Here is a 12,096-nt window from a genome sequence, read left to right as displayed (position 1 = left end):
GCTCCCTGCTGAGCAGAGAGCCCGATGTGGGACTCAATCCCAGGACCCTGGGATCATGACCTGAGGCGAAGGCAGAGGCTTAACCCACTGAGCCACCTAGGCGCTCCCCTCCTTATTCCATTGTTTAAAGTCTTCAGTGGTTCGCCACTGCTCATTGGCTGAAGGCCAACCTTGACTTTTAAACCTCTTCCCACTCCAGACTTCGTATGCAGTTTTTCCTGGCTTCATCCTTCACCATAACCCAAGAGACATGCCATCTCTACTAGCCCTGGACCACTTTAAACTCTCTGAACTTAAGAGGTTTCATGCCTCTGGCCTTTGTACTAGGTTTTCATCTGACCTACCCACCTTCCCTTCTCTGCTTTGTTCTCTTGCTGAGCTCCCATGAGCCATTCAAAATTCTTTTTTTTGTTGTTTCTTTTTCTTTTTTTTTTTTTCCTTTTTAAGATTTTATTTATATATTTGAGAGACAGCACGAGAGCAGGGAGGGTCAGAGGGAGAAGAAGGCTCCCCACCGAGCAGGGAGCCTGAAGCAGCCCTCGATCCCAGGACTCCAGGATCATGACCTGAGCCAAAGGCAGTTGTCAAAATTCATTTCAAATGTCTTCTTTCTGCTCTAATCAGAAAGCTCCTTAAGCACATTATATAGACCTTTATGCAGAATGGCATTTCCCAGGAAAAGGCAAATAGAATACAGTGCTTAAAAGCCAGAATTCTGGAGCCAGAACTGACTGAGTTCAACCCAGGATCTCCCACTGTACAGTAAGCTTCTCTTGAGAACAGACATGCCTTCTTGCTAATATCACCAGTGGGTTAGCACTAGCCTACTTACATTAAAAGAAAAGTTTTAATAATTTTAAAAAATCATTTCTTTTTTCCTATTATTTTCTTAGCATTTCCTAGTATTATTTTCTCTAATTTTCCCATTTAAAAATAATTCTTTTAAAAAGCATTTACATGAAATATTTTATAGGAATATTTATAAATATATACATAAATACTTCATTTGTTTTAAAGATTTTATTTATTTCTTGGGGTGGGAGTAGAAAGAAGCAGAGGGGAATAAGGAGAAGTTGACTCCCCACTTAACAGGTAACATGACACAGGGCACAATCCCAGGACCCCAGGATCATGACCTGAGCCAAAGACAGCTGCTTTATCCACTAAGCCACCCAGGTGCCCCAAACTAAAAAATTAAAATAATTTTCTAATGATTTTAATTATACCAGGTAATAAATTCAAAAGCTAGGACTTACAAATAATTTGTTTTTTAAAAATTTTTAAATTTAATTGTTAACAAAATTAATAACTTTCCCGTGTATGTTAGGAAACAAATGGATATTTTGTCAAGGAAAAACATTTTCTGTCTTTATATCCTCCATTAACTTACACCAAGTTCGGTATCTGGATAACCACTTCCCCAATGTAATCAAGACTGCAGTAGACCAGTTAATTAAAATACTGATTCAAGTAGAATCATCCACCTCAGCTGCTGGGACAAAAGTACTTGAACATCATCTATTAGAGGCATGAGTCAGCATATTTTTATCAAAGGAGATGGTATGAATTGTTCTGGCAAGTTAGTTAAGTGGAAAGGTTAAGGGAGTCTCTATTCATGTAAATTTTAAAGTAGTTTCCAAGAGATAATAGGATTCAGATTCAGAATGACTAGGTTCAAATTCTGCTTCTGCCCCTTCTTAGCTATATTTACTCATTCGTGTTACGAATTGTCTGTTGAGGTCCTATTTTGTTGCACAAATTCAACTCTGCACAAAAGCTGCCACATAATGTCTAGACTATATTCCAGTAAAACTTTATTTACAAAAACACAGGCAGCCAGATTCGGGCCACATTCTATTATCTGCCAACACCTAGAGAACAAGCTTGGTAGCATACCAAATTTTATCTGTCTTTATCATTAATTATTATCTATTTTATTAATATCATTATCTGTTATTCTCATTATTTCACATTTCTGAAGGAAATGCTTTTTCATCAGAGGCATCTTTCTTCACTTTCAGCCAGATTTGTATTTGTTTCTGCCTGTTATGTGGAGTACCATGTACCTGACAGCACTTTAAATTATCTACTTAAGGTTTTTGAACTTCTCTTATAATGAGAATACATATCAGAAATCCATGTTAATAAAAGCTTGTCATCCTAATTCTTAGGGGAGTTGTCTTTTTCTTCCTTCTATCCTGTGCCAAGGTCGAAACATGAAAGTTCCTTATTGCTCTTTTCTGCACGGTGATTTTATTACTCATTTGTTCTGACACGAAGGATTTAGCTCTTGGGTGTCCTAGTTTTATGTGGAGGTTTCCTATTAGATCCCCATCTTAGTCATTTTTTTCTTTCTTTATAGTACTTAAAATAATAGTGCATTTTACAATCAGTGGGGTCCTAAATTTGATGAAATACATTAGTAAGGCTCAGGAAATACTAGCTTTTTTTTTTTCTTTTTTTATAATTTCTGCAATGGACACTATAAGGTACTCTGCCTAAATTCCCTTTCCTAGCCAGTATATCTATCCATGCCCTAGCTGTTCAAAGTGCTTTTTCTAGAGACACCTGGAAGGTTACTCAGACCCTCCCCACAGAGGTGGCCTACAGCCACTGAATGACAGATTGGTGGATGTTATGAGCTGAATTGTGCCCCCACGCACAGGCATATGTGACTCCTAGTATCTCAGAATTTACTGTATTTGGAGACAGCTCCTGTGTTTAGAGTGATTAATAAAATGAGGCCCTTAGGGTGGGCTCAAACCCAATCTGATGGGTGTCCTTATAAGAAGAGGATATTTAGACAGAAAAAAAGAGGTTCCAATGACTCTAATGCAAAAAGATAGGACCATGTGAAGAGGCAGCAAGATGGTGGTCATCTGCAAGCCAGAGAGAGTCTGGAACAGAGCCTTCCCTGTGGCCCTTGGAGAAAATCAACCCTGCTGCTCCTTGATTATGGACTTACAGCCTCCAGAACTGTGAGACAGTATACTTCCGTCATTTAAGCCCCCCAATTTGTGCTATTTTGACAAGACAGTTCTAACAAAATAATAAACTAGGGTTAGGAAATGCTGACCTTTTCACCTCAAAGTAGAGCAACTCTTGCTGATCTTCTTCCTGTCTTGTTTCCTTCAGTCCTTTCCTCCTGAGCACACTCCTTCAATAAGTCAAGTGCATCCAGATCTGGGTCAGATTCTGCTTCTAGATAACTGGCCTAAAATAAGGTCTATATTTGTCTTCATCTGTTCTAGCTGCTGTGCCACAATACCACGGACTGAGTAGGCTAAACAACTGAAATTTATTTTTTACAGCATTGGAGGCTGAGAAGTTCAACATCAGGGCACCAGCAGATTCAGTAACTGGTGGAGGCCCACTTCTTGGCTCATAAATGGCCATCTGGTTGCTGTGTCCTCAGACGGAGGAAGGGGAGAAGGAACTCTCTGAAGCTTCTTTCTTGAGGGCACTGATCCTGTTCATAAAGACTCCATCTCATGATTCAAGCACCTTCCAAAGTCCCTATTTCCATATATCATCACATTAGCATTAAATTTTAACATATAAAATTGGTGGGGAGGGAACACAAACATTTAGTATATAGCAGCATCACAAAACTTTCCAGAAGCCTCTCAGTTTGGGCAGATAAATGATAAATGAGGACATAAATCAGATCATATTATAAAGATCACTGCTGTCAATCATCTCTTAATGATAGTGTGTTTTTACATCTGTGCTGATATTCCCAGCATACCAGTGCATTCCAGTGATGTTAAAATATCACGTGTATATACTACCACTGAAATAGAAGACACATTCAAACACAGCATCTGAATTGGCAAAATGACTCAGGAAAAACCTGGCATCCTTAAGCACATGTGGGGAGCAGATTTTTAAATACTCACATCAATCTAATTACAAAAAAGCAGGGAAAAATATTAATATCCCAGGCATATGCAGGAATTTCAATTATCTTTTGCAATATGTTACAATTTTGCATGTTACAAAACATTGTTATTTTTAATCATTAGATCATGGTTCATACTAAGAAACTTTAATTTCTGTGGACTTTTTTAAAGTTTTCCTTTATTAGAATGCATTAACATAAATAGCTACATAGTGTATGTGTGTAAGAGAGGAGAGAGAACAGAAAGATAGATGTACAAACATGTTCCTGAAAAAATTTAGATATTCATTGTTCCATGGTTTTAGAAGCAAAGAAACTTTAAGTGTATGGGAAAAGGTAAGGCATTTTATGTATTTTTTATAAGATGCTGTGGTCGATGATAAAATTGTACCTTATTAAAAGAGAACAGCGCAAGTATCGTTAGGATCACTCAACCAGGAAGTAAATTATGGTTAGGTCTCTACAGTCTGATTGAAATGGAAACTGAAATAATCATCAGGTAATTCAGTGAATTTCCAAAATAATTGCCACAGTTCTCCACTCCCACTTTCTATAAGGCAGGTGAACCATTCCAAATTAGAAACAAGAGGCCCCTAAAACCTTGATGGAGATTATATTCTATCTCATTCTTCTTTTCCTGACAAGTCTGTGCCTCCCTTTTATTTTCCCAAATTTATCTCCAAGCTAATAAAAACATGCACATTCAAGTAAACAAAATAAAAACAAAACAAAACAAAAACTGCGAAGGACAAAAGTCATCCTTTGCCTCTGTGGAACAAGAATTTGGTTAGCTCCCTTACCACCTCCGTCCACCCATCTCATACACGAACACACTCGCTGCTCACCACTTGGAGCCACAAAAGATGTTTGATATTAAATCTGGGCCTTAAAACAATGTTTCTCAAACCTGGCTCTTCATTGGGATCACTTGGGAAACTTCTTAGAAGTTTGCATTTCCAAACCCCATCATTCACGGCTCTAATTCTAGAAGTACTGGAAACATTCCCCTAGAGCAAGGAAGTTAAATAATAGCAAAGTTGAGTCATTTGGCTCTTACCTTTATATATACCAGGAATGCAACATGTTTTATAAACACAAGTGACCACCCTCCCTCTCAAATTCATGATGGATGTCAGTAGTTGGTCATGATAATCTTTCCACTAACTTGACATAGTCAAAATCCTTGTTACAGCATGATTGGTGGCTACTAGCAACTGATGCTGGGGGAGAAAATCAAACCCATTTGCTTTAAAAGAGACAAGAGACAGAGTTGATTCAGTTGCCATAAAGACAATAAAAATTTAAACAGAAAATACATTTATATCAGAGTTCTTCCATTTGTGGTACATAAATTCATTTTTTTTCCTTAATGTCATAAGCTGACTTAAATATAAAGAACAGAACAACCTCCTCTTTACTCTAGAGTGGTCAGTTTTATGTGTTATCCAGAAGATAACTCGTACAAGTCAAGTCAACAGACAACTGTCTCATTAAGTAGCATACCTTCTTAAATCTTCATTAGAAGAAGCAAAGGTAAAGGTATTAAAATCTGCAAACCTCCCTTCCCATTTTTTCTTCATTCTGAGAACACATTAGTCTTAAACCACTGATATCAAGAAGATACTGATTTCTAAAGCTTGAGTGAAATAGTTCTAGTTTTATAAACTTAGTTGAGGAATGCCACACTTCCAAGAGTAGAGTAAAATTTTGACTGAGAGCTTGTTCACAGAGACTACAGGGAATGCAATGTGAAGACAAAAGTGATGTGGGAAGCACAGATCTAGAAACAGTAGCACAGGGCAAATTAATCATGTGATGTGATAATAATCAGAGGGGTGTGTACGTTTAAATTTAATTGAAGTGAAATTCAGACAGAAAGCTTCAGCTTCTACACTTCTTCCTTTAAAAAAAATGTGTATATATACATATATATATATATATATATATATATATATATATATTTGAGAAAGAGAGAGCAAGCACACGCATGAGGGTTGGAGAGGGGCAGAGGGAAAGGGACAAGCAGGCCCCACACTGAGCACCTGCCACAGGGCTCAGTCTCATGGCTCTGAGATCATGACCTGAGCTGATAGCAAGTCAGATGCCCAACCAACTGAGCCACCCAGACACCCCATCAGCTTCTACACTGCTAACATGAGCTTCTCAAGGGGACATGATTTTGAGAGGCCAGACATCTCCACAATGCCATTCCTTTGCTATTTTCCTTCACAAATAATTGAATTAGCATACTGTGAATCAGTAAGTCTTGGACCATGCATCCAGGAAAAGCACTGAAAGAAAGGCACAAGTGGAAATGTGAAAAATAAAATGGATATTTGTTTAGGCTTTTAGACATATGGCAGGGGCCATGGTGTTATTTATGGCCTAATTGAGTAAGATAAAATTTCTCCCGAAAAGAAGAGGAAGGTTTTGGCCCCCAAGTCCCATGCTTCTTAGTATGGGAGTGGTTATTAGGTAGGAAATGGAAAAAATGAAAGCGGATTTGAGATGATATTAAAATGTGTGAGCTTATTAAAGTTATGTGAGAACCTATTTTTCTTAGTCAGACCTGGCCCTGGACAGAGCTTTACTTCCATAGCTGGAGGGACGCCACACAGTTAATAATAAATTCAAAGCTTATGCAAACCAAATAGGTTTTGTCTTAATTCGCGTTACTCTAGAGCCAAAGACCCCCTGATGTACTGGGGTGCTGGATGTATTTCACTCTAACAGACAAGAGTGAAGTGTTGGGGTTCGTCCTGAGCCCATCTCCAGGTAACTGCTTCAGCTTCAGTTTCTCCTGGCCTTTGTACGTGTTGCCTGAATCAGAGGCGAGATAAAAGGGTTGCTATTAGTAAATTTCATTTGTTCTTCTTAAGCATATGTTCATATTTTAAAAATAAATAACATTCACTAATTATTTTTTATACAGTATATTTGTTGTTATTTACCACTTTTTATAAACCTAAACCCCAGCCTTCAGGTGGCACTTACATATTTATTCGTATCTGTTTGAAAATAGAAAGTTTCAGCCCAGTTGCCATTTTTTTTTTTCTATCAACCAGTTCTAACTGACAATTTTAATACATAGAACAGAGTCTTTTTGCTCTTGGTGGGGTATACAAATGTATGGAACTTTCCAACCCCCGTCACCCTCAGTGCACTCCTATGGAACTCACATTCACAAGGTAAATATCTGGTGACAGGGTTATTCCCTTAACACTTAAATACAAATGTTATATAAGCCAGAAGGAAAATAATAATGTAAAACGTCTTCTTCAAAAAAAAGATAAGCTCTTTATCTGAAGCGTGGGCTCTGCCCTTTGAACATAAGGGTGAAATGAGCCTCTGACCTATCTAATGACAAAATCTCTTTTTAGGGGTTTTTAAAACCAAGTTAGCTTTAAAAGGGCCTTTTATATTTTATGTTACTGAAACTTAACCGTGTAGAAACATGTTTGATATTGGTGTGGTGCCAACTTACTTCCAGAAGTGATGAATTGAAGTTAGAATTGAATGTACCAGAGGTAATGGTAACTGAAAGTTTTGGGGTTCTAAGCCCAGTTACAGCATCTGTGTGAGGAAGAAATTGAGGTCTAGGGGCACCTGGGTGGCTCAGTGGGTTAAAGCCTCTGCTTTCAACTCAGTTCATGATCCCAGGGTCCTGGGATCGAGCCCCGCATCAGGCTCTCTGCTCCGCGGAGAGCCTGCTTCCTCCTCTCTCTCCCTGCCTGCCTCTCTTGCCTACTTGTGACCTCTGTCAAATAAATAAATAAAATATTAAAAAAAAAAAAGAAAGAAATTGAGGTCTAACAACTTCACATTTAACATCTGTAAAATGAGGATAATAATAATACCTAATGCCAGGATTGATGTTCAGAATATTTAACTGGTTGGGCACAAACAGAAAAATCAGAACAGACACACATTTGTTCAAAATAGATGCCAGTCAATACACGTACCACTGAGGATTAACTGAATTTCAGCCATTTTAATCTCATTAATTTTTGGCACCTATAATGAGACCATAAGTCTTAGTTATATGTGATAGCTGTGGTCTAACATGACCCCCAAGGATTCATACTTTTTACCAGGATTGGTCTGTGTGACCAAAAGAAATAATACAGCAGAAGGGATGGCATGTAAATTCTTTCTGAGGTTACATTATAAAAGTCACTGAAGCTTCCATCTTGGTTGCTTTCGTCCTTCTTGGCATTTGTCACTCATTCTGGGGAAACCCATGTTATAAGTAGCCCCATGGAAAGGCCCCTGCAGTGGGAACTGGGCCCCTGCTAAGCCAGTGGCAGTAGCCATCTGAGCAGGATGAGAGGCCGATCCTCCAGCCTGAGTAAAACTTCAGAAGGCTGACACCCTAAGAGCTTGATTACACCCTCATGGGAGATGATAAGCCAGAACCACCCAGCTAAGCTGCCGCTGGATGCTCACCCTCAGACTCTGTGTGAGATAATTTTGTTATTTTAGGCTCTAAGTTTTAGAATAATTTCTTATGCAGCAACTTAAGAGAAAGATGAGGGAAAAAACATTAGGACATAAAGGTATGCAGTTCTTCTTAAAGCTGGAATCTGAATAAAGGAGAGATCTTAAATAAGAATCTCTTTTGGCAGAGGTGGTGTTGAAGAAAATCATCCGACTCAGTTCTACAGGTTGTAACCATGTAAGAGAGACCCAACCATGGATGTGAATGGAGGTGAAAATCAAACCCATGCTCTCTTCTCCAAGATGTGTGATCTGGCTCAGAGTTGCACCTATCCCGAGAAGACGTAACTTTCTCTAACTCACATGAAAGCTAAATCTTCTGCCTAGATGGTTATCTATGAGGATTTGTCCCCATGGAGGAGGCATCTCTTCCTAATAAACATGGAGACGCCAGTGGGCTAGGAATGGTACCAGTGTGGGTGGGGACACAGAATTTAAACCTTCTGGAGGGTTTTTTAGTTTCAAATCCTGCTTACCTCATTTATTTTCTGTGCATCTTTGGATGAGTTTTATATGTCATTTTTTGTGAATTTTACATGAGAAATAACAATATTATCTCTATAAGTAGATTATGGCAAAAATCGTATGACATAACTTTGACAAGCTCAGTGGGCTTGTACATAGTAAATTCTCAATAAATGCGATTTTTCTCTATCTTCTTTTTATCTAAATTTTGGCAGAATGAAAAGGCTGTTTATGGAAGAACCTGAAAGCCTGCCAAAGAAGTCAAAACTCATATTGCTCCCTATTATAGAAATTACTAAGTAAGAAAGCTTAAGAAAATGTGTAATGGGCAGAATGTTTGTGTCTCCCTCCACAGTTCATATGTTGAAAGCCTAATCTCAAAGCAACAGTATTTGTATGCAGGGCATTTGGGAGACAATCAAGTCATGAGGACAAAGCCTTCATGAATGGCATTAGTGTCCTTTTAAGAAGAGGGCAGAGAGGTAACTAGTTCTCCTTCTGCCATGTAAAGACACGGCTTTAAGACAATTGGCTACAATGTGGAAGAGAGCTCTCACCAGAACTCAACCATGCTAGCACCCTGATCCCAGACTTCCAGCCTCCAAAAATATGAGAATAAATTTCTGTTGTTTATAAGCCACTTAGTCAATGGTTATTTGTTATAGCAGCCCAAACTAAGAATGCTCAACAGAAAGTCCTGAGCTATCTAGCTATCAGCATCACAGAAATGAGATATATAGGTGGATGATGGATGGATGGGTGAATAAATAGATACATAGATAGATATATAAATAGAAATAATATATAGGGGCACCTGGGTGGCTCAGTTGGTTAAGCATCTGCCTTTGGCTTAGGTAATGATCTCAGGATCCTGGGATTGAGCCGGACATTCATCTCCCTGCTCAGCGGGGAGTCTGCTTCTCCCTTTGCCCCTCCCCCTGCTTATGCTGTCTCTAAATAAATCTAAATAAATAAATAAATAAAATATTTTTAAATAAATAAAATCTTTTTTAAAAAGAACATAGAGAGAACAGATACCTATATAACATATAGATACAAACATGTATATAGTGTGTATATACACAACACAGAGACTAAGCTACATTATACTCCTATTGTATAATAGATGCAAAAAGTTACCAATAAATAAGAATTTAGGCCATTTTTCTCTAAATATTTAAAAACTGGATTTACTCTCCTAAGATGAGTACAGAAAACAATTTACATGGTTTACCAAGAATTGAATAGTCTTAATTAAAGATTTCTGTATTAATATTACATATACTCTAAGAGATGTAAAACAATCTATAGGGGATGATGAAATTCTCAAAGGGGAACAACAACAACAAAAAAAAGCCTTGTTGTAATGAATTTCTCTGCCCCAGTAGTAATTAATCCCAGATTGGAGAAAAATGTAAAAAAATAAAGTTATGCTCTAGTTTATTAATTCAGGGTTTTTAAGGAGCACAAATACTGAAAAATACTAACTTTTAAAAAAATGAATCTATTAGAAAGCTTTCTCTAAGAGTGAGTTGGACAAAAGATGTTGTTCACTGAACCTAGTAGTAGCCACGGGATTTCTGGAGGCTGTGAAGGTGTTAGGAAGGACAGTCAGGACATTGCCATGCCATTGTCGACACTGCAATGAGTTGTCTGCATTCTTATCCCTTTTTCCTTTACTCATGATCCAACTTAAAAGGAGCCAGCCTGTCATTGCTGAGCTTCAGTGAGCTTTGGTTTGGTCATTTTTTTGGCAGGTACTAGAGCAAAGAGGGTAGAACTGGCATACCAGTTGTCTGTATCAGATGTCTACTACCTGGAACTACATTCCCATCAAGACTAGAGATACCAGCATAGAAATGCATCCCCAGTGGGAAGTCTTCAACCAGACAGTCTTCATCCAAGAGCCAGCAAGGAAATGACGTCTTCCAGCACTCATGTGAGTGAGTTTGGAAGGGGGTCTTCTCAATGGCCATGAGAACAGCCTGGAAGCTGACCTGCCTGGTGAGCCTGACTGTAGCCAGAGTTGCCATCTGAATTGCAGCCCAGTGAGAGATGCCAAGGCAGGTGTAACAGGCTAAGTTACACCTGGATTCCTACTCACAATAAATGAGCTAATAATATATGTTTGAGGTTTTCTGTTGTTGTTAAGTTTTGGAGTTATTTTTATGTAGAAATAACTAACTAATATAGGCATTAATTTTTACAAGAAATGATTTTTGCCAGTTACTAAGCTGTTGCCCAAACCCATCTATGTCTGCTTGGCTTTGCACTGCTGAAGCTAGAACTCTGCAAACCGTTTTTCATCTTTGAAAGAGGCTCACTGTTAGGCTTTTCCTACAGGGACAATACAGAGTAATGAGAGGCTTGAAGAGGAAAAAAGGGACTTGCTCTTTCTTACTTGCATGCTCTGGGCCTCCCGTTCTTGTGCCCATCACCTTAGCTATTTTTCACCCAGGAAGCAGCTGTTTCTGTTCTACACATGTTTCAGCACCTGCAGAACCAGCCTCATTAAATGTTCATTGGAAATACCAAGCCTTGCAAATATTGCAGAATCTAGTAGCAAATACATAACTGTACTTTTAAATCACTGTGTTCGGGGATGGTCTGCTTTGCAGCAACGATGACTAAATTGAGAAGTTACCATTACCCTTAGGCCTGAAGGAGAGAGGGAAAGTGTTGGTTACTAAAACCCAAGAAGCTGAAGGAGGTTTGTGCTATTAACTCTCCCTCTGAAGAGAGGAAATGGGGAGAATAAATATCCTAATCTTACTATTTTCCCTTCCGAGGAGCTCCTGCTGATTCTCTCACTGGGTGAACCCAATGGGAAGCCAGAGGGTAAAGGTGACTCTTAACAGAATCCATTCAGATTAACATCCAGAGGCACAGAAGAGGAGAAAAAGTTATCATAGTTCTGGAAGGGGAGGGGAAATATCCAACTAAAAACCCTTCAACTAATAATCAGGGCTCTGTGAGACAGTCTAAAACCCACTGATCCAGATAGCACACACCTATGAAAAAGACATTCCCCTGGAATTCCCCTACTGTTTGAAATTCTGCTGTGGATCATTTCATCTTTGTAAAGTTATATACGTGGATACATGGATCTACAGACCTCTAGGTAGATCAATATATAGATACAAAATGTGAATGTGGATTAACATATTACAATGTCAAGATGTTATTGGCAGTTATCATTTAAAATTTTCTCCTTTCTTGTGCCTTTATTTTGT

General features: G+C 38.5%; 1 long non-coding RNA gene across 1 annotated transcript in view; it reads right to left on the bottom strand.

Moving 5' to 3' along the window:
• Positions 1-6,556: 6,556 nt before the first annotated feature.
• LOC132009859 (uncharacterized) overlaps positions 6,557-12,096 on the bottom strand; it is a 62,382-nt gene continuing 56,842 nt past the window's right edge. The window contains exon 4 of the long non-coding RNA XR_009402082.1: positions 6,557-6,721. This is a non-coding gene — a long non-coding RNA (uncharacterized LOC132009859). The remainder of the gene's footprint in view (positions 6,722-12,096) is intronic.

Source organism: Mustela nigripes, chromosome 2 (genome assembly GCF_022355385.1).
Source record: "Mustela nigripes isolate SB6536 chromosome 2, MUSNIG.SB6536, whole genome shotgun sequence".
NCBI lineage: Eukaryota > Metazoa > Chordata > Mammalia > Carnivora > Mustelidae > Mustela > Mustela nigripes.
The sequence above is the reverse complement of the archived record's forward strand: the minus strand, read 5'-3'. Positions and strand labels throughout refer to the sequence as shown.